At 41.7% G+C, this 27,384-nt stretch overlaps 1 long non-coding RNA gene across 1 annotated transcript in view; it reads left to right on the top strand.

Annotated features, from left to right (window-relative positions):
• LOC112545578 (uncharacterized) overlaps positions 1-27,384 on the top strand; it is a 178,301-nt gene that overhangs the window by 137,291 nt on the left and 13,626 nt on the right. The window contains exon 3 of the long non-coding RNA XR_016349447.1: positions 11,243-11,383. This is a non-coding gene — a long non-coding RNA (uncharacterized LOC112545578). The remainder of the gene's footprint in view (positions 1-11,242; positions 11,384-27,384) is intronic.

Here is a 27,384-nt window from a genome sequence, read left to right as displayed (position 1 = left end):
GGCAGTAATCCATCTAAATCTCTTTTCACCAACCAGTGAGAATGTCCCACAAGTGTCTTGGCCTCATCTTCCACCACACGGCCTCAGCCACTGCCACTTGCCATGCAGATGCTCCGGCTCTGACCCCGGACAACGCTGCCACCACCCACCATGTGGCCTCTGTCCAGAGCAGTTGCTGCCCACCACACAGCCTCTGACTCTGGCCCAGGCTGGGGGCCGCTGCTGCCCAACATGTGGCCTCTGGCTCTGGCCCTGAAGAAGAGCTGAAGCTAGGGCCAGGGCCAGGGCCATGTGATGGCTGTCCTGCTGCTCCTGGGGTGAGGCAGCTGCCCACCACACGGCCTCAGCCTGGAGCAGCTGAGCAGCCACTGCATGGCTCTGCTGAGGAGATGGGCAAGAAGCAAATTCTTGTGTAGGCGTGCACCTTAGAGAGAATACTACCCCCATTCCTCTTGTATCACTCCTCCCTGCCCCCCATGTTTGCCTGCCCATCTAAAGTTGGGGCCCACCCAATTGGACACTTCTGGCTACACTACTGAGGTACACTAGTAATATTGGCATCTTCTCTGTTTCACAAAATATTAATAATCTCGCTGTACCTGGTCCCTTTATATATTCTTTAAGTAGTGCCTCAGTCCAATCAATCTGTTTCCAGCTACTAAGCACAATATATACATGTAGTAAGAGGTAGTCCACACCCTGAAGAGATTACAATCTGTTTTTACAAGACAGACAAAACATGGAATGGAAAATAGAGGCATAGAGAAATGAAGTGACTCGCCCAAGGTTTTACAGTGGCAAGAGCCAAGAGTTCTTTTCTCACATGAATGCAATGGCCATTTCCTTAAAATAACATTTTTTAAGGTGTTACTCTTTACAGTAGACATAGTGTGGAAATTAGAACACACATATGGATGGATTTTAAGCATCAGTTTGCAACTTTTATTAAACTTCACTCCTAGTCTTCTATACTAGAATTTGGTTCAGTATGGCGGTTTCAAGGCTCCTGCCATTCAACCCAGTAATTTGGGGTTGGCTCTCAAATTTCCCCACCCACCAAGGTGTGTGTGGGGTACATTTTCAGCTGTTTAATGATTACTCTTTGTTGTGATAGGACTGTATTTTTGCATCAGAGAAGGGCAGTACGGTCTATGTTGTCAAATTCTACTCTCAAACAATTGTATTTAAACCAGTGTAAATGTAGAATATCTCCATAAACTAAGTGGGGGTTATTCTGGATTTAAACTGAGAACAGAATTTAGCCTACTATCTGTTTTAGAATGGAATTTTGTTCAGTAATCCTTAAGATGTACCTTCATTTAAAAATAATTCATATGTCTCCCTAAAGTCAAAATAAATAACAAATGGTCTGGTAGCACTTTATAGACTAATGAAACATGTAGATGGTATCATGAGCTTTTGTGGGCACAGCCCACTTCTTCAGATGACTGATCATCTGAAGAAGTGGGCTGTGCCCACGAAAGCTCATGATACCATCTACATGTTTTGTTAGTCTATAAAGTGCTACCAGACCATTTGTTGTTTTTTTCTGCAACAGACTAACTCAGCTATCCCCTGAAGTCCTAAAGTCAAAATGACTTTGCTAGCTCCAAAAAATGTGGTCAGAGAAGAGTCTAAATTGGTGTCACTTATATATTCACATTCCTTCATTATGTAAAGTAAGCCAATTAGTATCAGACTCAGATACTATCCTCTTACCAATATAATAATCAAACCCCATTACCCATCTCTTTTCAGTTTAACACAAGCTTTAAATGGATGGAAATAAGAATTACGTATTAGGAAAAGCAACCCTTATGAATGTGTAAAATAAAACGTTCCTTGTTACAGCATCCCAATGCCCTCTTTTAGTATTCAGAAGAGCAAATGAAGAAGTAATATGTGTAGAAATATGTGTGTCACTAAGTGGATGGGAGTCATAGGAAGCGTAAGTTAGTGTAGATAGAAGGTGCAATTAACAGAAATTTGGATTCGTTTAGGTCATCCTCTAAATTTGGTCCTTCACATTTTTTAAATCTTTTAAAATATAAACTATAAATATTTCCCTTAAGGCACAAATGAATGGAATTAGCATTTCTCTGAAGGGTTTAAAAGGGTATAAACATTTATCAATAGGAATGGTGAGCTTTTATATCTGAGAAAAGGATGAGGTAGTATAGACAGATTTAAAGCTGACCACTCTTTTTCTGAAAATAGCTTTATATAATTGATAACAAGGATCGCATGACTTTGGTTAAGTACTTGATTTGAGCTTCAGCATACTTTATACCTGATTTTCTTTGTTTTACATGTAATATGTACAGGGCCTGATACTCCTCTGCATTATGCTGGTTTTACCCTGATGTGATTTCGCTGACATCAGTGGAATCACATTAGCAATAATCCTATATTAAACACTTTAAGAAACATGGCAGTCAACATGCAGTAGAAAAAATAGTTTATTGACTAGTTTGCTCTTAATAAATCAACCTGGTGAAGCATCTTATCTACCAGTGTTGGAAAGATTTATAATTATTTTTGCTAGAAATAATCAAAATGAAATCTGAATAAGACATGATACTGTCCCAATCAAATTGGCATCTGAATTGTTTCTCAGGTTCCTGTTTAGACATGGTACAATCTATAACACAAAATCTATCAGCAATAATTTAATGCATTGCTGGATATAATTTAAATATTTTTTCAAGGTATTCCAATAATAATCACTAACCTAATTTTGCTACTGTGATACTACGAAAAGAATACATTTCCCTTGTAAACCTTGGTGTTCTAGTCCTTTTATTTTCGGGGGGGGGGGGGGAGGCGGGGAAGAGGAAACTGTTCCTTTTGATTGAAATTGCTTATTCTTGTTTTCCACTGAAAGGTCAGCTTGTTTGGAGAGTGGTGTGAATTTCTATTGGATTGGTAGTATGCCAGCTCCAAGCAAACATTGTTTTGCTTGTTTTTAAGAAATTCATTATAAACTATTTTTGTGATCAGAACCCTCTTTTTTTAAAATGTACCAGGCAATTATGCCTTTCATAAGGATATGTACCTTCACATCTGTCTTGGTTCCACAATAATGGGCCCAATTCTATGTCTATGTGAAGGAGTCCCCAATCGCATAGACCTGCCTTTTCCTAGTGACAGTGCGATTCTCTGGTCTATCTCTAGCTTCCTCTGGCTTCAAGTCCTTGCCATTCCTATTTTCCCTTGTAATCCTCTTTAACCCATCCTGTATCCTCCTAATGCTCGTTATTAGTATTGTCTCCATTACGTCTTCCCTTTTATCTATGGGACTAGCCACTCTTCTCTTCTTCCTTACCCTTCCATCTTCATTATCTACCTGCTGTACCCCTTCTTCATTCTCCAGCTCCACATACCTGTTCTTGAGCTCTGTTTTTCCTTCACTGACCCATCTTTTCCTCTGCCTGGTTCTCTGAGTCATATGCTTCCACTGTCCATTTTCTTCGCTCAGCAGTTCCCCCTCTGAGGCCCTTGATCCTGCTTCCATCTGCATATCTAAGCTTTCCCCTTCAGCCACATCATGCCTTTGCGCCATCATCTGCTCAAACCCCCTTCTAAACTCGACCAGAGTTTCCACCTGCATCTCCAGTCCTCAGATCTTTTCGTCCATCAGCTCTATCAGGTGGCACTTCATGCAAACAAAACTCCTTTCAGGTACCCCCTCCAGAATCATGTACATACCGCAGCTACCACATCCAATCATCCTCCTTGTGTTCTCTTCTACTTGGGCCATGGCCACTACTGCCTCTATGTTTTTATCTACTTTCTCACCAAAATCCTATTAGTCTGGTGAACACAAAAACAAACCAAACCCCCCGCCCCAGCAAAAACAAACCCCAAACAAGTCCCAATATCCAAACTCCCTTTACAAACTCTCACTCAAACTCCCCTGTTTTCAGCTCTGTTTGCTGGCTCCTGTGCCACTTCAGCTATCTATAGTACATCTAAGCAAACAGTGCAATCTGAGTGCAATCAGCCTCAGGGTTGAGTTTTCTTGCTTTGTTTCACAATAATATGATTTTTTTAAAGACAAACTCTTGCATTTTATCCTTTTCGTTTTAATCTGTCTGCAACGCACACTCTTAAGCTCATCTAACAGGGCCTGGACATAGCAGAGTGTATACACATTTCTATTTCAAGCATAAAGTCTGATTTGTTTGGGTTAGGATGTTTTTTCAGGGCTACAGCCAATGCCAGAGTTTGCAGTTAGCACAGAGGTCTAGTCAGTGAAAAAAATATTTTTTATAAGTCATAAGCAATCATCGACTTGTTAACAAAAATGTGTATGCCAAAAGATCAATATATGAGTGATTATTACATAGTCCTAACACCTTGAAGAATCAGATTCATAATATTTCACAGCTGGATGTTAATATTAAGTCATTCTTTTAAAGACAAGATCAGCAGTACTTTCCCTCCCACCCCCATCAGTTTTAATGAGGTGTAAACTTGCTTTAACCGGGTAACCACTGTATTCTGTTCATTGTATTGTATGTGACAGAATAAACTAAGAACGAAGATGCTGCCACCGTGGCTTCCAGACAATTTCTCTTTCTATATTTTTCATACATAGATCTTGAAGGTACAATAGTTCTGCCTCACCCAGATGATGGAGAAATACTGTTCTTCAGTGTAGACATCACCAGGTGCTGATATGTCTCTCCCTGGCATAGAAAGGTTGGGCTTGGCAACAATAATTCTTATATCGTCATGAGGACAAATAAAGTTTAGCATCTTTCTCCATCTAATTTTTCATCCAGGCCAACCATCCTGAAGGGAACAGAGACTGGTTTTTATAACCAAAGTTTTCCTTTTGTGGGCACAAGAGCAGGTTTGGTATTCAGGCCAGGAACTAGAAAATTCTGTGTGCTATTCTGAACTGAGTTGGCCAGCTCATGTAAGTAAGTACTATTAGACTTACTAAAGGCAGCAGAAACACTCTCTTCCTACGTAATGTATCCAGGACACTTCAAGATGCTTTTCTTTGGTAATTTGATTATATAACTGTAGGTATAGATGTCCATCTTCATTGGCCCTGCGTGCTACAGATGGGTGGAAAAATTGTGTTGGTTTAAAGAAAACTGGGAAAACCTTACAGCATTTTATTCATCTTTCAGTGCATAGTATTAATATATTTTTCCACCTTCAATTTAGGATCTGCAGGATCAGACATATAAATATTGACAGATTTTGTTCTGGACCATTAAAAGCATTATTGTTATAAAGTAAATCACAAGTATAGCAATAGATACATTTTCTGAAATACACTTATTAGGGCCGCTTAAAGGTTTTCCATTGACTTTTTTCAGTGGACAATTAGGTTTCAACTAATCTAATTTGAGGTGGTGTTTTTAGTGAAAAGTGATTATTTACATGAAAAATAATTGACATTGATTTTAAAACAAATATATAAAAACTGAAGTATTTCAGCCATGACCCAAATAAAATTGATTAGGATATGCCACTGTGTTGCATCAGGGCAGACGTAATTTAGGTGCCTTTTGGTCCATTCTCTTTTATGTGATGCGTTCCCTGGTTGGACTATATTTTCTATGTTGCACTGAGACCAGAGTCTCCCAATATTTATTGCAAAGACTCTGTAAGAGGAGAGACCATGATGCATCACAGAAGATGTAGCCTAATCCATGGAAAAAATAGAATCATAAAATCACAGAACACTAGAACTGGAAGGGACCTCTAGAGATCTTCAAGTCCATGGAGAAAGATGCTAAACTTTATTTGTCCTCATGACGCTATAAGAATTATTGTTGCCAAGCCCAAAGTTTCTATGCCAGGGTGAGACATATCAGCACCTAGTGATTTCTACACAGAAGAACACTGAAGAATCCTGCCCTCATGGCAGGACCAAGCATGGTCTATATCATCCCTTGATGTCTGTCTAACCTGCTCTTGAATATCTCCAGTGATCGAGATTCCACAAAACAGAGCCATGAGGTCCCTGAAGAATAACTTCATGAGGGAACATGTCAGTATTTCCTTTTAGAAAACCTCATTTTTCAGTCATTTGTTTTTCCAGTTTTGTTTTGTTGTAACTGAAAATTGAAAATTTCCCCCATAGATCTTTTTAAACCAACTATAACATAACTACTAAAGACAGATTGAATTCCCTATTTATTTTTTAGTTAGGCATTTCTATAGTTGTCTTCGCATATTTTTCTATTTATTTAGCTATATAAAAATATTTACAAAAAATAGTACCTTTCCTCTTGGTGCTTCTGCCAAAAATATGGCCAGCAGTTGCTTCTGACCTCCAAGCCAAAAACTAACCACAGCAAAACCAATACCAAACAATACAATAAACCCTTGCAAGCATGCTCTTTTTGTGCCTCTCCTGTCATCCAAAAATGTGCTATTTTGTTTGTACATTATTCAATACCAAATTGATCAATCCAAGGTTCTCAGACCCAAAGGGTTATGAACAGGCCTCAGGGTTATGCAATCACTCTGCCTGTCTCATATTGATAGATGGGGTATTCTGTTATAGAAAATGTTGAGAACTTCTGATATGCCATATCTTAATTTTAAGTTCCTCTGCTCTCATGCCATTGGAAATCTTGCTGGCTTCAATAGCATGATATGCCTGGATGCTAATCCTGGTCTAGGTTCTGAATCTCGTTTCTTTTAAGGCAATGCAAATTTCCTTACTGGTTTCAATTAAAGATGAATCTTCAGTTGCCAAAATATGTATTACCACAAATCTACCTGTTCTTTTCACAGACACTTTTCTGAGCTATGTATATGACTATAACTCTGTTCAGCAAGAAGGACAGCCTTTTGCAAAGCTTCCTTGTGCAGTACTTGTCCTATTTCAGGCTAGAACCAAAGAATTCAGGGATTTGTGGTTGCCAGAGTTGATGGGATTTTGGGTTTTTGGGGAAAGGTATTCTGGGAAGGGAGAAAGTCCATCTGAAGGGTGAGACCCTGGGTAGGCAATAGAAGCTTCAGACAGTTTTCCAAGTTATTGGAAAACTGGTGATATTTTAATATTTTAATGGGACAAGAAGTTGCGGAGAGAAGTGAGGGAAAGGTAAGAAACTAGAATGAGTTCTATACAAATTATGTAGTTACACTGCTAAATTAATTTAATCTTTTTAAGGGGTCCATTTATGATGGTGGATCACTATACAGGCAGTCTCTGAGTTACGCGGATCCGACTTATGTCGGATCCGCACTTACGAACGGGGCTTTTCTTGCTCCGGAACTCCCGGGCGGTGGGACCACCCAGACGCGCAGTGGTCCCACCACCACATCCTCTGGGGCGAGAAAAGCTGCTCTGGGTGTCCCTGGTCTGCTGGGGGGGTCCCCAGCAGACCAGGGACACCCCGAGCAAAGCCACAGAGGCGGCGGGGTCCCGCGTCTCCGGAGCTGAGAAAGAAAGGCGGAAACAAACTGAAAAGTGTTAAGTAAAACAATGAACTAAAGCAAAGTTTTTATGACTTTGATTTAAAAATCCCCCCTCCTCTTTTTATCATCCCCAAAATATTTCCTCTGCAAAAACATCATGAATTATTTATTGCTTACTTTTCTGATGATCAGTGAAATAGAGCAGATGAGGAAAAGAAGTCTTTTGCCAACTCAAATAGTTGATTGATATTTTGATAAACTGTACAGTAGGCTTCATCTTTTAGTATTACTTTTCTCCATAGTAAAGAAGACATTTTCAGAAAATCTCTTTATGCCTTTTTCATTTTTATCAAAAGCATTATTCAATTTATTGGAGTTGCACAAATCCTAGTCTGCTGGACTTACATTCAGTTTTGACCCCATTGGCAAATGCACCATTGCACTTCATTGGGGGCAGAATTTATTTCAGCAACTTCATTCTTGGGAATTGCAAGATCATGCAAGTTTTAACAACTGAAAATGTGCATAGAGTAAAGTAACATAATGTATTTATTCTAAATGGGTTTGATATAAGCCTCTGAAATATCATTACAGTTAACTCAGCTGAAACCTTCATATTGGTATTTATAAACCACAACCTCAATTTATAGTTATTCCACATAACATTAAACATCAGGGCTGCGTCTAGACTGGCAAGTTTTTCCACAAAAGCAGCTGCTTTTGCGGAGAAACTTGCCAGCTGTCTACACTGGCCGCTTGAATTTGCGCAATAACACTGACGATCTAATATAAGATTGTCAGTGTTCTTCCGCAAATACTATGCTGCTCCTGTTCGGGCAAAAGCCCTTTTCCAGAAATACTTTTGCGCAAAAGGGCCAGTGTATAGAGCTGAAAACTGTTTTGCGCAAAAAAGCCCCGATGGCAAAAATGGCGATTGGGGCTTTCTTGCGCAAAACCGCGTTTAAATTGGCACGGACGCTTTTCCGCAAAAAGTGCTTTTGAGGAAAAGCGTCCATGCCAATCTAGATGCTCTTTTCCGCAAATGCTTTTAATGGAAAAACTTTTCCGTTAAAAGCATTGGCAGAAAATCATGCCAGCCTAGACGTAGCCCAGTTGACTATCCACACAACAAATCAATTTCAGAATTAAAAATCAAATTCAGACTAGCATTCCAGCCTTGGTTTTCAATCAGAAAAATGCAATGGAGTAAATTACAACACAAATGATAGCTGTAGCTCTGAATTTTCTTGCTACTACAGGGTACTATAAAATAAGAAAAATAAAAGTACCTACTCTGAGACAGAGTTTAAGATCATAGGGTATGTCTACACTATAGCACTAATTTGAACTAACTTAATTTGAATTAGTTAATTCGAACTAAGCTAATTCGAACTAGTGCATCTAGACCTAAAAACTAATTCAAATTAGCGTTTTGCTAATTTGAACTTACATGTCCACATTGAGTGGCCCCTGAACCGAAGTTAAGGCTGGCTGGAACAGGTGCCAGCAGGCATCAGGTTAGGACTTAGAGCGTGGAGCTGCTGCCTCAGGCTAGCAGAGGGCTGTGCTTAAAGGGACCCGACCTTCACCCCAGACAGACAGTTCTCAGGGTTCCCCGCTTGCTTGTCTACCTCGATGAGGGACAGCAAAGCAGTCCTGTCTTGGAGTGCCCTGAGTGTTCGCACTCGGCCATCCGTCCGGCTGCACTTGGCCATCCGTCCGGCTGCACTTGCCACAGGCTGCCATCCGGGGGAGTCAATCGGGGGGCTGTTAGGATCCAGGAGTCCCTGTAGGAGAGCATCCACCCCAAGGAGCCCGCAGAGCCACCCCAGTCCTCCCCATAGGGGGCTCGTACCCCATTCCTCCCTCACCTCCATCCACTTACCCCTCCCTAGCCCTCCCTTCCTGATGTAAAAAATAAAGGACACATGTTCAAAAACAGAAACTCTCTTTATTTAACAAAACTGGGGCGGAGGGGGGGGAGGGCACATTAACCTCTGGGGAGACTGGGAAAAGGAGGTGGGAGAGGGTGGGAGAGGGGAGGGGGAAACCTGGGAGGAGGGGACTGGAAGAGGGAAGCCAGGGAAAGAAGGAGGAGGGGAAGTATAAAATTATGGTACGCCATATCTTCAGTACTGTGTACAGATGTGGTCTCCTTACCTCAAAACAGATGTTTTGGCCATGGAAAGGGTTCAGAAAAGGGCAACTAAAATGATTAGGGGTTTGGAACAGGTCCCATATGAAGAGAGGCTAAAGAGACTGGGACTTTTCAGCTTAGAAAAGAGGAGACTGAGGGGGGATATGATAGAGGTCTATAAAATCATGAGTGGTGTGGAGAAGGTGCATTAAGAAATGTTCTTCATTAGTTCCCATAATAGAAGGACTAGAGGACACCATATAAAATGAATTGGTAGCAGGCTTCAAACTAATAAAAGAAAGTTCTTCTTCACAAAGCACATAGTCAACCTGTGGTACTCCTTGCCATAGGAGGCTGTGAAGGCTAGAACTATAACAGAGTTTAAAGAGAAGTTAGATAAATTCATGGAGGTCGGGTCCATGGAGTGATATTATCCACGCGATAGGAACGGTGTCCCTGGCCTCTGTTTGTGGAAGGCTGGAGATGGATGGCACAAGACAAATGGCTTTGTCATTGTCTTCGGTCCATCCCTTCCGGGGTATTTTGTGTTGGCCGCTGTCAGCAGACAGGCTACTGGGCTAGATGGACCTTTGGTCTGACTCAGTACGGCCGTTCTTATGTTTTAAGCTCAGGGTCGGGGGTCTCACCTTGATTTTCATGCAAACCTGCTCCTGGGTTTGCATGTGGCCTTTGGTGACCAGGCTGGCAGCTCTCCTGCCCTAGACGGACGCTTTCCTGTGCCTACTGCGGAGGTCGTGGACGTTGGAGGCCTCCCCCCAAACCTGGATGAGGTCCACGATCTCCGCACTAGACCAGGCGGGCGCCCGCCTCTTGCAGCCCCAGGTAGGCTCCTGGGAGCTGCCAGCCTGGTCCTGGGAAAAGGCGGAGGGCTGGGTGGCAGAGGGTGGCTGGCTCGTGCCATGCCAGGTGCAGGGTCTGCTAGCTGGGTGCTGGCAGGCTTGCACCTGGCACAAGCACCGTAGCCAGACCGTGCCCCTTTAAGGGCTCCGGGGCCGGGAGGGGGGCAGAAGAGTTTCCCTGGTTTGGCCCAGACTGGCCACCAGGGCAAGCTGGGAAGGGCTAGCCTCCCACTACATAGCCCTTGATTCGAACTACTTAATTCGAACTAGGCGTTAGTCCTCGTAGAATGAGGTTTACATAGTTCTAATTAAGTGCTCCGCTAGTTCGAATTAAGTTCGAACTAGCGGTTTGCATGTGTAGCGCCTATGGAAGTTAATTCGAACTAACGGCTGTTAGTTCGAATTAACTTTGTAGTGTAGACATACCCATAGTATCTGCTGAAACAGGTTACTTAAGAACCAAGAAATTAAACATTTGAACAGAAAAGACACTATGGATTGATGTGTTCCCATCCCTGATTTAAATAGTATTCCTAATAAAAAATACATTTTAAATCATACTTCTACTTTCAGATTTATGTTAATCAGACACTTAATTTTCCTCTATTATTTGACATTAGTAGGATGCATCCACTCATTTTAAGACTGATTATGTAGAGAGGAGCCTTCTATAAATACAGAGCATTCAGTGGTGTGTTAGATTGGACATATTTCACCAACATGTTCTAAGTTATCAATGTATGTAATAGAATATGCATGCACATGCTACATAATCATTAAAGGACACAGTGTGGTTAAAATGAGTCAAAAGGAGAAGAGAATGCAAGTTAATGTAACCATTTATTCATGCCAGATAACTGTTCACTGTTGTCCAAGTACGTGCATCTGAAAATTATCCATAAGCAGAAGTGTAACCCTGCAATTTTGGAACTGAGTAATGCTAGAAATAGGACCTGCCATAACGAAAATTGGGACTATTTGGCCAGGAATACAGGTAAGGACATGCATATAATTATTTTCCTGATACAAATATAGGAATTTATATCTTTTAATAACCTGAATTATTAGCTTTTACTGAATTTAGCAAACTCTGTCATCAGATTGTGAGAAAAGATCCATGACCAAAAAACAACTGGGGCCAAATTCATTAGTAAGTAGGAGCAATGTAATTGACTTTCTGATTGTACCAACATGGTGTACTATGTTCATTTCCCACTTGACCCATATGTGTAACTTCAGTGAATTCTAATGTTAGATATGCTTTCATGTCTAGTACAGCTGGAAAAATAATTTGCAATGAATAATTCATTTGATGACCTTAGCATCTCTGGCTATGTCTACACAATTAAAAAGCCACGTCTGGGCTGTGCCAGCTGACGTGGGTTTACAGGGATCAGACAAAGGGACTCATTACCTACAGTGTGACTTTCAGACTTGGGCTGGAACTGAAACTCCAGGATCCTGTAAAGGTGGAGGGATCCTAGAGCTCAGGCTGCAGCTGGATCCTGAATGTCTATGCCTCAATTGAATCAAACCCCTTAGCCTGAGCCCCTGAATCTGAGAGAGCTAGCCCAGGCCAGCTGTGGATGTCTAATTGCAGTGTCAACATACGGTGTTTCTGCCCCTGGGACAGCTGCAGGCAGACCCTGCGTTCTGATTTCTTATTCATTATTTGGAATGTATTTGATTCATTTATGTATTTATTCTGTAGATTAACTCTAAATATGTCTATTTCACTGTTTATTGCTTAGTTGTCACTGGTTAAATAAGTCATTTGGCTCGTTTCTATATTTTGACTGGTTGATTGCTCCAGCATTCCCAGCATGCATACAAATCCATGAAAAATGTGAATGACCATTTACAGAAAACATAGTGCTTTTTTTCCTGATAGATTCAGTTGTAGGTACCTAAATTGAATCTGATTTAAAATGAAAGGCTGTTACAAATTAAAGAGTCCCACTAGGTAGGAAAGGTCATATCCCTCAAGTATCAGTAGACATGAACATTTTCACATCCTTAACTCCACCAGGTAAGCTCAAGAAATTATAGTAACTGACAAGGATATCATGCAGTAACTTCTAATTGCTGAAGTACTGAAGTAAGCAAATATCAAGCTATGTCAAAACTAAATTTTAGACAAGTGCTGTGAAAGTTTGAAGAAATTAACTTCATGACTTAGCTTGTTTTAACAATAATGATATTGAATAATAAATAATTATGAACAATAGTCTCCTTAGCATCTTATAAGCCCCCCAAAGCTATGTTTATATCCTATATACTGTATATACAATATACCCATATTTAATTGGACATCATGCCAAAAAAGCTCCACAGTGACTTTGTACTAAAGTGGTAGTCTAGAAGTGAACTACATTAATACCTACTTTGAAGCTTCTTTACATTGCCAGAGTGCAAATGAGGAATGGACCTTAAGGCCTGGTCTAGACTACAGCAGAAGGTTGAATTAAGATACACCACTCCAGCTACAATAGCCCAGATACTGTGAATACTTACAACAATAGGATAGGATAGACTAAAAGATCAACCTGTCTTAGTGGGTAGCCCCTAAGGATACAACATTGATTGGGTCACACATAGGAATACTTCTTTAAAGGAAAATAGATGACATGTTCTAGAATGCAGTTAAGAATGAAGATACTAGAGAGGAATGTTGTATTCAAATTACATTGGGATATCAGAGTCCTTGCTAGTTCCTTGCATCTGAGTTATATCAAGCCTAAGATCAGTTTAATATTGATATGACATATATTGGAGGACTGTATCTTATTCTGGGACTGGAATGCTGTCAGATCTAAAAGTATTTATCCATTTCAAATTAATATGATCCCATTAAAATATTTGTTATAAGAAAAGCCAAGGACAGATTATGAGTGGTTTTGTATAGTGTGTAAGGTGGTTGGTGGAGAGATTGAATGAATCATCCACAGATAATGATCATACAATCATAAGGATTGTACTTAACTCTAATGGGTGTTGCACTATCCCACAGTGGCATTAGTTTATCAAAGAGATAAAATCCTTGCCTACTCCTTCACTTTCTGCTAATGCGAGCTGATCTGGTTAAATGCAGCTGGCAATTCAATAAAACCTTTAAGGGTATGTCTACACTATGGGACAAGGTTGAATTGTGTTAATTCATTAATTGTGTAGTTGAAGTTGCACAACTTAACTTGAATTTTGGCACTGTTCACACTGCAGGAAGTCGAAGGGAGGACACTCTTCCTTCAACTTCCCTTATTCTGTGTGGAACCATCATCAATCGGAGTGACCCTCTCAGTTTGAATTAGTATGTCTTCACTAAACCCACTAATTTGGACCCTGGAAGATTGACGGTGGCAGCTTCAATCTTCTCTGTAGTGTAGACATTCCCTCACAGTCCCGTGGAGTTATAGGAGACACTGATATGTGCCATATCTTTAGAATTTCCCACTGGAATGTGCACGAGGAGCTGCACAGCTTGATCTTGGAATTGATGTTTTATATTACCTCAGAGTTACTGAAAACAATTCTCGTACATAAATATCTCTTTTTCACCTGACTCAGATATTAGGGAAACTTGTCTTAACAGTCTGACAAAGAGAGATGGTGAGATCTCTGGAAAATGAAATTGCAATATTCAGTAATCATGCCTCAGCATAAGCAAACCTTTCTAGAGAAGAATATATAAACAATCTTTAAAATAACATTACTTCCAAAAGTGTGAGTGGTGATGGTATCTTTCTCAGTTTAATGTTGCCTCTTTTATTTTTTTTCCAACAGGCACATTTACCTGGTATTGCTCGGTTCCCTAAAGAGGGGCAAAGGGCTGGGTATAGGTGGAGTGCTGTAATCAGGGTTGGGGGGTGAGAAGGAGCTCTGGGCTGGGGATATTAGTAAAGGATGGGAGCAAAGCCCCCCTCCCTCCAAGATTCATGCCAGCTCTGCTTGCTTTCACTCCCTGACAGGGAGAGGAAGGAGAAGAGCAAAGTGCACAGATTGTCTCTCCCTGTGCTCCACAGCCAAAATGAGAAATTTAGTAAACTGTGCATTTCCCCCTCCCTGATAAAGGGGAACAGACAGCAATTTCCCCCTATGAATTTGGTGGGGGGGGGGGGGGAGCTTCAGCCCTCCCCCTCATAGGATGCCTGTAGGGTGAGAGGATTGGGCTGGAGAAGTCCTGGACTGAGGGATAGGGGGATGGAGGGTGTTTCACCCGCCTGGTGATTATGTGTGTCTTTCTGTATGGTTTTACGAAAAGCAATCCCATTCTAGGCACATCCCGTTTTCCTGGCACAACCAATACCTTACCTTGCTTTAAGTTATAAGAAGAAACTGTATACTGAATTTGGTGATTCTAGCTCTTACTTTTTATGAGTTCTTGAACAGACAAACAGACAAACTCTCTCAAATATATAATAGATGAGGATCACTAGTTTTATTAAGAGCAGTATACAGAGAGTGCTTCACTCATAACATTGATTTAGCTAGGTAACAGGACTTCACCTTTAAGTAATGCACATGCCTTTCTGTACCTTACTGAGTCAGACCTTAAACTATTTCAGAGATGCACTTTTATTTGGCTATTTTGTAATTAAAAAAAATTACCGCTGTTAACCAAAAGATTTAAAGGATATTCAGTCAGCTACAGTTATGTCTTCAATAGGTAATTATCCTTGCCTTTTTGCTATATTTCAAACACCATTAAACTTCTGAATGTTTTGTGCAGCTTTGTAACTAGATATGGATATTAGAATGTCATTTATATCAGGCTACTGTTGTGAACTTTTTTCAAAGTCAAAGTCAATTCATCTTGAGAGAGATCTTTATTTTGCCTGAATCAGTTTCCCATTTCTAGTCACAACTGACTGCATATTGAATAAGCGTGTAAACCAAATTATCCTCTGTCCCTGAGAAAGATTTGTTTTGATCTTAAGCTTACAAAACAATAGCAAAATGGTGTGAGGGGACACATTGCTGTTTATTTTGTGCAGAGGACTTTAGATTTCTGTGCTCTCACTACAGTGTTTTTCATATGGTGCTCAATTCATTTTAAAGTAAGGAAAAGAAAACATGATTCAGCTCCTTGATTAAAGCTTTTAGCACTACTGCCCACATCTAAATTTTCAAAGAGAGAAAGAATCGAAATGTTCTGAACAGTAGGAATGTAAATGTTGGGGGGGGAGGGGAAGGATTTAAATTTTGATGACCCTTTATCCATTTACAAGAGTACAGATAAACAAAAGGAGAAATCCAAGAGTCTCCAAAACATGCACTCACACACTTCAATCTATTCAAATTGTATGTAGCCATGTCCTGTTTTGAAGTGGAAAGCTACACAAAGGAGGTTGCAAAATGGAAGTTTTTCAATTGAGTGAGTCTATTAGAATGTTATTTGACAGGAAAGAGAAGTGAGGCAAACTGCATAAGTAATGATTTACAGTCATAATGGTAATATTTTTTTCAGATGCAAAAACTGAAGGAAAAAAGGTTATTTTTATATTAAACTAGTTGGAGTTACCCGGCGTTTCAAAATGTAGAAAAACAGTAGTCCATTATCTTTTTTGAAAAGGTAGAAAAGTTACACTGATTTCTATGAGGACTAAAATATAGGTTCACATCATCCCCGGGGGGGGAGGGGGAGAGCGTTGGGAAGGTGCAACCTGGGTGGAGGGGAGGTTACATGCAGGAGGGGTGCCCCAGCTCACGCCCGGGGCTGCAAGTGGCACGGGGGGGCAGGGCGGGTGCCCGAGCCGTTATGCGTGTGTGGGTCGGGGCACTGCCTGCTGGTGCGGGGGAGGGGGGGGGAGAAAGAAGGTTGCTTATGTAACCTTGTGGGCAGGAAAGGGCAAGGACATAGGGTGGGTGGGGCGGTGGGCACAGAACTGAGGGTGGGAGGGCCCCTGCAGCATGACGGGTTCCTTTTTGTTTTTTACAGCTTGAACTCGGGCCCTATCGGGTCCAAAAATAACTTAAAACCTTATCCTGGATGAAAGGCTATCCTATGCAAAGTTTGGTTGTGTTAGCTCTTATAGTGTCCAAGGGTATGTCTACACTACAAAGTTAATTCGAACTAACGGAGGTTAGTTCGAATTAACTTTGATAGGCGCTACACTAGCGCTCCGCTAGTTTGAACTTAATTCGAACTAGCGGAGCGCTTAGTTCGAACTATGTAAACATCATTCTACGAGGACTAAGCCTAGTTTGAACTTACTAGTTCGAATTAAGGGGTGTGTAGCCCCTGAATTCGAACTAGTGGGAGGCTAGCTCTCCCCAGCTTTCCCTGGTGGCCACTCTGGCCAACACCAGGGAAACTCTATTGCGCCCCTCCCGGCCCCAGACACCTTAAAGGGCCACGGGCTGGCTACGGTGCTTGTGCCAGGTGCAAGCCTGCCAGCATACAGCTAGCAGACCCTGCACCTGGCATGGCTTGAGCCACGCACCCGATGCCCCCCAGCCCTCTCCCTCTTCCTGGGACCAGGCTGGCGGCTCCCGGGAGCTTGCCTGGGACCACAAGAGGCGGGCACCCGCCTGGTCTAGTGCGGACATCGTGGACCTCGTCCACGACCTCCGCACTAGGCACAGGAAAGTGGCCGTCTAGGGCAGGAGAGCTGCCAGCCTGGTCACCCAGGAGCAGGTGTGCATGAAAATCAAGGTGGTCCACTGAGACCCCCGACCCTGAGCCCTGAGCTTACAATGGCCGTACTGGGTCAGAACAAAGGTCCATCTAGCCCAGTAGCCTGTCTGCTGACAGAGGCCAACCCTAGGGACCCTGGAGGGGATGGATCGAAGACAGTGACCAAGCCATTTGTCTCGTGCCATTCCTCTCCAGCCTTCCACAAACTTTGGGCAGGGACACCACTCCTACCCCCTGGCTAATACTACTCCACGGACCCAACCTCCATGACTTGATCTCACTTCTCTTTAAACTCTGTTCTAGTTGTAGCCTTCACAGCCTCCTGCAGCAAGGAGTTCCACAGGTTGACTCTTTGCTTTGTGAAGAACAACTTTCTGTTACTAGTTTGAAGCCTGCTACCCATTCCTTTCCTTTGGTGTCCTCTAGTCCTTCTATTATGGGAACTAATGAAGAACTTTTCTTGATGCACCCTCTCTACCCCACTCATGCTTTTATAGACCTCTATCCTATCCCCCCTCAGTCTCCTCTTTTCTAAACTGAAAAGTCCCAGTCTCTTTAGCCTCTCTTCATATCGGACCTGTTCCAAACCTCTGATCATTTTAGTTGCCCTCCCCTCTCCCAGCCTCTCTGTTCTCCTCCCCCACCTCCTTTTCCCAGTCTCCCCGAGTTTTGTTCAATAAAGAGAGATTCTATATTTGACCACACATTTTCTTTATTTTGTACATCAGGAAGGGGGGCTAGGGAAGGGTAAGTGGAAGGAGGTGAGGGAGGAATGGGTTACGAGCCCCCGATGGGGAGGACTGGGCTGGCTCTGCGGGCTTCTGGGTGTGGAACTTCTCCTGCAGCCCCCCAATTGCCTCCTCTCCCCAGATGGCAGCCTGCGGCAAGTGCAGCCGGGCTGATGGCCGAGTGCTGTGATGTGCCCAGTGTGGACACTCAGGGCACTCCAAGCCAGGACTGCTTTGCAAGCGGGGAATCCCTGAGAACTGTCTGTCCAGGGTGGGAGTCGGGTCTCTTTAAGCACAGCCCTCGGCTAGCCTGAGGCAGCAGCTCCACGCTCTAAGTCCTCATCTGATGCCCTGCCGGAACTGCTTCTGGCCATCCTTAACCCCGGTTCAGGGTCCACTCTGTGTGGACAAGCTAGTTCGAATTAGCAAAACGCTAATTCAAACTAGTTTTTTAGTCTGGATCTGTTAGTTTGAATTAGCTTAGTTCGAATTAGCGCTGTAGTGTAGACATACCCCAAGTTATAAGCACACAAACTTACAAACGTTCTCCTTTATATATTAGATATTTGTTATATAGGCAAAGGTTTTGTGTTCAGGAATGGAGTATGAAACTGTAATGAACCTTTCAAATTCACCATTCCAATCCTGCATGTAATCATACAGATACTGCGTACAACAAAGGCCAATAGAGATATTTAGTTTGATAAAAGCAAACTCTATAGTGCAGATGACAAAGCTGAAATCTCTGTAATCTATTTGCAAATTTATAGGCATGCTAAGTTGGTGGCAAAATCAGTTTTAGGTAATCAGCATATTTCTAACTAAAACTTAAATCATCTTCTAATCTACAAGCATCTTTTATATTAAACATTTAATGATATATGTTAGATTTAAATTCCTTAATGTTTCCAATATTAACAGACTCTGCTCATTTGTTTATGGATCATTTTTGCTGAATTGTGTATAATTTTTATTTTGCCTCATGCTGTAACTAGGAAACAAGTAATGGGAAAAACACTCATTTTATATGGACATTTATGAGTCGTTTTAATATGGTCAGTTTATGTATTAGAATATTCATGTTTAAATCATACCCTGAATCATAATTTTAAATCAAGAAGATGGAGCAGTTGTCCCAAGAGCAGCTGCTGGATAATGAAAAGCAGAGGGTTGTGGAGGAATTACAGTCCTAGTGTAAGCTGGGCCCATATCTAGGGCTAGGTTGGCAATGTAGCTGCTACTCTTTAACAGTTCCTATTCATAACTTAAAAAGTTAAATTGCATCTCTTGGTGCCCGTGTCTGGTGCCATCTACATGGAAATTAAATATCTCTTGGAATTTTGAGATAAATAGCCATTGCCTTTGTATATGAGACAATATTTCCTTTCTCATTAAAATGACACTAATTAGAGTGGTGATTTTTTGACTCTATTTTGGAGTTTAGTTGATAAATACTTTGAACCCCAAACTGAATTTCTCACACTGCAACCTTGTTACTGTGTTATGGCATCCATCATCTATGATTTCAACTACGTATCTCTCATGGTGACAGGGAAAGTTGTGCTTTAGACCCTTTTAAGCCCCCTTGGTTGTATACCTGAGTTAGCAGGGTTGGCTTCCTGCATGTGTCTCAAGGGGTTGGGTGGGGATGGGGAATCTATAGTCCAACCACTCTAGTAATGGACCCCTGGCTGGAAGCTCCCATTTTTCAATTGTGTTTACATGACAGGTCCAACTGCATTTGGGACCTTTAATGTCAAAGACCTGAAACCGGCAAAGTGACTCAAAAACAACTTCTTCAAAACAAAGCACTATTTCTCCAAAGGGTACAAAGTGCACAAAACAAAGGCTAAAAATAATAGTGACTGTCTGCATATTTTTCCCTTACATAAACTTTAACCTTTCTTTGCTTGCTTTGGGGAATTAATGGCATCCCAGTTACTCTCATCTCTGTGTTGGGGGAGACAGCCTCCCCTGCTGAAGTTTCTATGGCTCTTTCTTTGTCAGACTCCTATTCAGCTGCTTCTGAGAACCCATTCATCTCTTTTTCTAGGCCCAAGACCCTTAATGGTCTGATTCCCTCTTTGTATTGGGAACACTGAATAGACTCCGACCTGTGATGGGTAATTCTTTCTGGCATGGAGGGAGACAGGCAGGAGCATCCCCTTTTTCCTTGGAAGAGCCTTATTTTTGTCATTGTTACATTTCCTCTGATTTGATTTTCTCATATGATTTAACTCTATGAAGTCAGGTAAACTGAGGCGTGTGTGACATTTATAAAAAAATGATACCCATAACTCAATCATACTTCATATCTACTATCCACATTCTATTGCAGTGCCCATCACCATTGTATCTTAGGGCTTGTCTGCACTCAAAACATTGCAGTGGAGCAGCTGCAGTGCTTCAGTGAAGATGCTACCTATGATAATGGAAGGGCTTCCCCTGTTAGTGTAATCCATCTTCCTGAAAGGTGGTAGCTAGGTCAGCAGGAAGATTCTCCCACTGACCCTGTGTCATTTAAACTGGGGCTTAGGTCAGTTTTAACTGCATTGCTCAGAGTGTGTGTGTGTGGGGGGGGGGATTTTCCCCACCCCTGAGTAACCTAGTTATACTGCCTTAAATCCTTAGTGCAGATCAGGCCTTTGCACCACACGTACTACAACCTGTCTTACAGGATTAGAGCACTGATGTCAGGAAAGAGCAGAACATCTGGATAAGACCCATAGCTGCATCCATCATATGGGTAAGCACCGCAGTTGTTATTTTCTACCTCTTCCTATAGATGGGCTTCCATTGCAAGGTTTAAAGGGTTAATTGAATGGTATGACCAGGAGTTTCTTTTTACTATTCTGTTTAAATGCTCTCAAAAATAGTGATACAGAAAGAACTGAACTACTTCTGTTATAAAGAATTATTTTTGTAGTGCAGAAAATATATTTCCTTACCGCCATTTCTTTGCCTGGTCAAATAGCATCACTTTTAATTTCAGTAATATCATTACACTGTCACTGTCCAGGGCAGAGATGGTTCTTAAGGGAAATCAGATATTAAGTGGGTAGGAATGACTAGGAAACAAAAGTATGAGATATTATGTGTTGATAGCAAAATCAGCATTCAAACAAACTACATCACATAAGAAGAGAGAGCTCACCTATCTACATTTGGTACTGCTATTGTGCTTTTAAAAATATTATAACAGGCCTATAATTCAAGGATGGAGCATATGAAGATACATTTGTATAACAGAAAATTGGCTAATATAGAATAATACTCTATAAACACCATATTTTATAATTATGGACACTAGTTATTTATCACTAGTTGCATGTATAAGTCTAAAAAGTAAATGAATAAATTTTAATGTCAGTGGAGTTACTCCAGATTTGCACTAATGTAATCGAGAGAAGAATCTGATTCTGTATTTTCTACATTTAACCATAATGATTGCAACACTGTCACATGATTCATGTCTCCAGTGTTTTGAATATGCTTCCACTTAATTAAGATGGTTCATCAACAAGCAATGTAAGAATACAAAGGGTTTGTTCAGTACAATTTTAAGTTTTGCTTAGAACAGGAGGGTCCTCAAACTAAATGCCTTAGAAACATTTGAGAACAAGCAATCTAGGACAAGCATTGGAACATAACAGATACTTATCCTTCAGTTCAAACATTATTTCCCTTATTATCTCTGTCCTCATGCTTTCCTTGTTACAGTTTGATTAAAAATATGAACTAGTCTGTCAGGAGAAGGATATACAACAGTGTGTGTCAGTTTCGCTGATCAACTTTATTAAAAGCGTGATAGAAATCTCACTATAATGTTTATTAGCCACAATTGATTATGCTGGAATTTATATGTACATCTAGTATACTGCTTGATTTGCACTTCCAAAGTTATTCCAAGGTGTCTTGGACTCAGGGTTTTCTATTGCATTGTGTAACCCATTTGCAGTACCCTGGTGGTGCAAATACACGATGGGCTGGCCACAAATCCTCAGCAGAAAGTTCTCTGATGAAGGAGCGCTCCTTGTTAGTACAAGTGTGCTGTATTTAGGTCTCAGGGCTGCGGAACCCACATCTGGCAGAAGAGGCAGAGAGAGGAAATGTCAAGGTAGAGCTCTTCTATTCCAATCTTTCTCTAGTACGCAGTCCATTAAAGACCCTACTCAAATGGCACAATCCAGAGCCTTTAATCAGCTGTTCTAAGTTGCATCTGACCTGGTCCCAATACTGAGAATCAATGCGCTCTAACAAGCCCCATGATGTTCCTATCTCTCTTCAACACTAAGCAGAGTTCTTCACAGGAGAGACTCTAGCCCTATTTGTTATCCTTAGTTATACTCAGACTTTTGAATAGAAAGTACTAAAACTATAAGAAAAGTATCTAATCATCTTATCCTTCAGTCTTCTCTGTTTCAGTCTTGCTCTGGGACAAAGTTTGGTGGGCAGAAAAAGCATCCATCTATTTAATGTGAGAGGGTGTAATAAGACCCATAAGTGACATTGTGCAAATTCAGAGGAGCTATGAATCACTTCATAGCTACTGATTACAGCTCTTCCTTCTGCAGACTCATCTTAGCCACTTGACTAACAACTTCAGTTTCACTCCTCATAAATGTGTAGAAAAAAAGAGCTTTAGGAAAGGATCTAGGCAAGGTTGATTAAATGATTTTTTTCTCTTTGAAAGCATATTTCCAATGGTTCACAACTGATTTTAATAATGTTGTGCTGAGGATGCTGCTTGAAAGTCATGTAGACAGGAACAAAGCTCAGTAGATGATTTAATGGCAGACTGGTAAATATTTTTACAATATTTCTGTAATGTGAAGCAGAAGTCTTCTGTTGTAGATATAGAGCCAGCGAGACTGGGATGTAAAATAGTCCTTTAACTGGAGACATCAAATGTCTGCAATTTTCACCTGCCCACGTGTACTTCCGTTTAATGCCGCACTGTCCTGATGATACACCACCAAGACAGCACATCTATGCAGGCTATTACAACATCAGGGATATGGATAAATGTTTTCCTCATTGCAGTGAGAAAGAAGATTTTCATTCTGATCTCATAGACTCATAGACTTTAAGGTCAGAAGGGACCATTATGATCATCTAGTCTGACCCCCTGCTCAGTACAGGCCACAGAATCTCACCCACCCCTCCTCGAATAATCCTCTCACCTATATCTCAGATATTGAAGCCTTGAAATACTTTGAAGACCCCAAGATGCAGAGATCCTCCAGCTGTGATCTGTACCCCATGCTACAGAGGAAGGCGAAAAACCTCCAGGGTCTCTGCCAATCTACCCTGGAGGAAAATTCCTTCCTGACCCCAAATATGGCAATCAGCTAAACCCTGAGCATGTGGGCAAGACTCACCAGCCAGACACCCAGAAAGTTCTCGATAGTAACTCCTATCATCCCTCCATTGACCTATTTCCCACTGATAATGAATGGTCAATTAGTTACCAAGATCATGTTATCTCATCAAACCATCCCCTTCATAAACCCATCTAGTTTAATCTTGAAACCAGATAGATCTTTTGCCCCCACTACTTCCCTTGGAAGGCTATTCCAGAACTTCACTTCTCTAATAGTTAGAAATCTTCATCTAATCTCAAGTCTAAACTTCCTACTAGCCACCTTATATCCATTTGTTCTTGTGACAAATGGGGGGGGAGAGGGGCTACCAGAGCTATATAAGCCTGTGACTCAGCGACCAGGAACAGCTAACAGGAGAGTTTGGAGAGGGAGTTCTCCAGGTAAAAGAGGAGTAAAAATGGGACCCTTGTGGTAAGTGGCTGTCTGGAGTGTGTGTGTGTGTGTGGGGGGGGGGGAGTTATTTGCTGAGCTTGTGTTTGTCTGGATTGTTTGTTTGTTTGGTTGGTTTGTCTGTTTGAAGGAGCTTCTAAAAGGTTTGAAATCTAGAAGCCTCTGTTAATTGGATGAGCCTCAGTCAGGGGGAGGGGCTACCAGAGCTATATAAGCCTGTGACTCAGCGACCAGGGAGAACGCGACCAGGAACAGCTAACAGGAGAGTTTGGAGAGGGAGTTGTGGGAGTTTAGAGGGCACTAGTGACTTCTGACCTTCTTTAAAACATAACTCTTAAAATAATCTATACTCCAGAGGTTTAAAAAGAATCCCAGTTTATACTTAAACTTATTCATTAGAAAAATGGAGACAGAAGCCCAGCAGCAGAGTGGGGGCTATCCTGTTTATTGCGTCGGGTGTAACATGTATGATTACCTGCCCTGTGGGTGGGTGGCGTATGTGTGCACCTGTTGCAAGGAGCTCCTGACCCTCAGAGACCGAGTTCGGGCTTTGGAGGCCAAGGTGGCTGAACTGGAGGAGCTAAGGAAGGTAGAGAGCTATGCTGATGAGACTTTCCGGGACACTGTAGTATTGTCCCACCTCCTGTCTGAGAGCCCCAGTGCTCTTAAGGAGGATGAGAGTTTCAAGGGAACAGAGCATTCAATGAGAGCAGAGGGAAACCATCCCATAGTTGGGACCCTCCTCCCAGAGGATGTTGCGGTATCCTCTCGCACTGAGGATACCTCTGAGGGAGAGGGAACGCCAGTTAGGAAGAGGCAGATGTTAGTAGTGGGTGATTCGATCATTAGAAACATAGATAGTTGGGTTTGTGATGACCGGGAGAACCGTATGGTCACTTGCCTGCCTGGTGCGAAGGTTGCAGATCTCTCAAGGCATCTAGACAGACTTATGTGTAGTGCTGGGGAGGAGCCGGTGGTTGTGGTACATGTAGGTACCAATGACATAGGGAAGGGTAGGAGAGATGTCCTGGAGGCCAAATTTAGGCTGCTAGGAAAGAGACTGAAATCCAGGACCTCTATGGTGGCATTCTCGGAAATGCTTCCAGTTCCACGCGCAGGGCCAGGTAGGCAGGCAGAGCTTCAGAGTCTAAATGCATGGATGAAACGATGGTGTAGGAAAGAGGGGTTTAGATTTATTAAGAACTGGGGACACTTTTGGGGGAGCCTATACAGGAAGGATGGGCTCCACCTAAACCAGGGTGGAACCAGACTGCTGGCACTAAACATTAAAAAGGCCATAGAGCAGTTTTTAAACTAAGAGATGGGGGAAAGCCGATTGGTGTGGAGATGCACGTAAATCGGAGGGAGACTTCTCTTAGAGGAGAATCCATTGATAGAGATTCTCTAAGCTGTAGTCAGAAAGAGAGGAGGGGAGAGGGCAAACCATGGGCCAGAGCAGACAAAGAACCGCATACAAAGGAATCCAATGCATCAGGGAAGGGCAGACAAATAAGCAGTGGCAAATTTCTAAAGTGCTTGTACACAAATGCTAGGAGTCTGACTAATAAGATGGGTGAACTAGAGTACCTCGTATTAAATGAGGAGATTGACATAATAGGCATCACTGAAATCTGGTGGAATGAGGAAAATCTGTGGGACACAATCATACCGGGATATAAAATATATAGAAAGGATAGAGCAGGCCGGGTGGGTGGCGGAGTGGCACTGTATGTGAAAGATAATGTAGAATCAAATGAAATAAAAATAGTAAGTGAATCAACATGTTCAATAGAATCGCTATGGATAGTAATTCCATGCTCCAATAATAAGAAATTAGCAGTAGGGATATATTACCGACCACCTGACCAGGACAGCGATACTGACATTGAAATGCTGAGGGAGATTAGAGAGGCTAACAAAATAGAGAACTCTATAATAATGGGGGATTTTAATTACCCCCATATTGACTGGATACATGTCACCTCAGGAAGAGAAGCAGGGATAAAATTTCTCAATGGCTTAAATGACTGCTTCTTTGAGCAGCTGGTACAGGAACCCACAAGGGGAAAGGCAATTCTCGATTTAGTCCTGAGTGGAGTGCAGGATCAGGTTCAAGATATAACTGTTACTGGACCGCTTGGGAATGGTGACCATAATATAATAACATTCAACATTCCTGTGGTTGGAAGAACACCTCAGCAGTCCAGCACCCTGGCATTTAATTTCAGAAAGGGGAATTACACAAAAATGAGGAGGTTAGTTAAACAGAAATTAAAAGGCACAGTGACCAGAGCCAAATCCCTGAAAGCTGCATGGAAACTTTTTAAAGACACCATAATAGAGGCCCAACTTAAATGTATACCCCAATTTCAAAAACATAGCAAGAGACCTAAAAAAGAGTCACCGTGGCTTAACCACCATGTAAAAGAAGCAGTGAGGGACAAAAAGGTATCTTTTAAGAAGTGGAAGTCCAATCCTAGTGAGATAAATAAAAAGGAACATAAGCACTGTCAAATCAAGTGTAAAAATGTAATAAGAAAAGCAAAAAAAGATTTTGAGGAACAGCTAGCCAAAAACTCAAAAAGAAATAACAAAATGTTTTTTAAGTACATTAGAAGCAGAAAGCCTGCTAAAAAACCTGTGGGTCCCCTAGATGATCGAGCTATAAAAGGAGCAATCAAGGACGATAAAGCCATTGCAGAGAAACTAAATGATTTCTTTGCTTCAGTCTTCACAGCTGAGGACGTTGGGGAGATTCCTGAATCTGCACCGTCCTTTGTGGGTGATGAATCTGAGGAACTGTCCCGGATTGAAGTGTCATTAGAGGAGGCTTTGGAACAAATAGAAAAACTTAATGTTAACAAATCTCCGGGACCGAATGGCATTCATCCAAGGGTTCTAAAAGAACTCAAATGGGAAATTGCTGAGCTATTATCTGTGGTTTGTAACCTATCCTTTAAATCGGCTTCCGTACCTAATGACTGGAAGGTAGCCAACGTGACACCAATATTTAAAAAGGGCTCTAGAGGCGATCCTGGCAATTACAGACCGGTAAGTCTAACTTCAGTACCGGGCAAATTAGTCGAAACAATAGTAAAAAATAAAATTGAGAAGCATATAGAAGAACATAATTTATTGGACAAAAGTCAACATGGTTTCTGTAAAGGGAAATCCTGTCTTACTAATCTGTTAGAGTTCTTTGAAGGGGTTAACAAACATACGGACAAGGGGGATCCAGTAGATATAGTATACTTGGATTTTCAGAAAGCCTTTGACAAGGTCCCTCACCAAAGGCTCCTGTGTAAATTACATGGCCATGGGATAAGAGGGAAGGTCCTTTCTTGGATTGAGAACTGGTTAAAAGACAGGAAACAAAGGGTAGGAATAAATGGTAAATTTTCAGATTGGAGAGGGGTAACTAGTGGTGTACCCCAAGGGTCAGTCCTGGGACCAATCCTTTTCAACTTATTCATAAATGATCTGGAGAAAGGGGTAAGCAGTGAGGTAGTAAAGTTTGCAGATGATACAAAACTGTTTAGGATAGTCAAGACAGAAGCAGACTGTGAGGGACTCCAAGAAGATCTCACCAAACTGAGTGATTGGGCAACAAAATGGCAAATGAAATTTAATGTGGATAAGTGTAAAGTAATGCACATCAGGAAAAATAACCCCAACTATACGTACAGTATGATGGGGGCTAATTTGGCTATGACAAATCAGGAAAGAGATCTTGGAGTTATCATGGACAATTCTCTGAAAACTCCCACACAGTGTGCAGCGGCGGTCAAAAAGGCAAATAGGATGCTAGGAATTATTAAGAAAGGGATAGAAAATGAGACCCAGAATATCTTACTGCCCC

The sequence above is a fragment of the Pelodiscus sinensis genome, chromosome 4 (assembly GCF_052426305.1).
Source record: "Pelodiscus sinensis isolate ZL-2025 chromosome 4, ASM5242630v1, whole genome shotgun sequence".
Lineage (NCBI taxonomy): Eukaryota > Metazoa > Chordata > Testudines > Trionychidae > Pelodiscus > Pelodiscus sinensis.
Note: the sequence above shows the minus strand (reverse complement) of the source record. Positions and strands in the feature narration are given on the sequence as shown.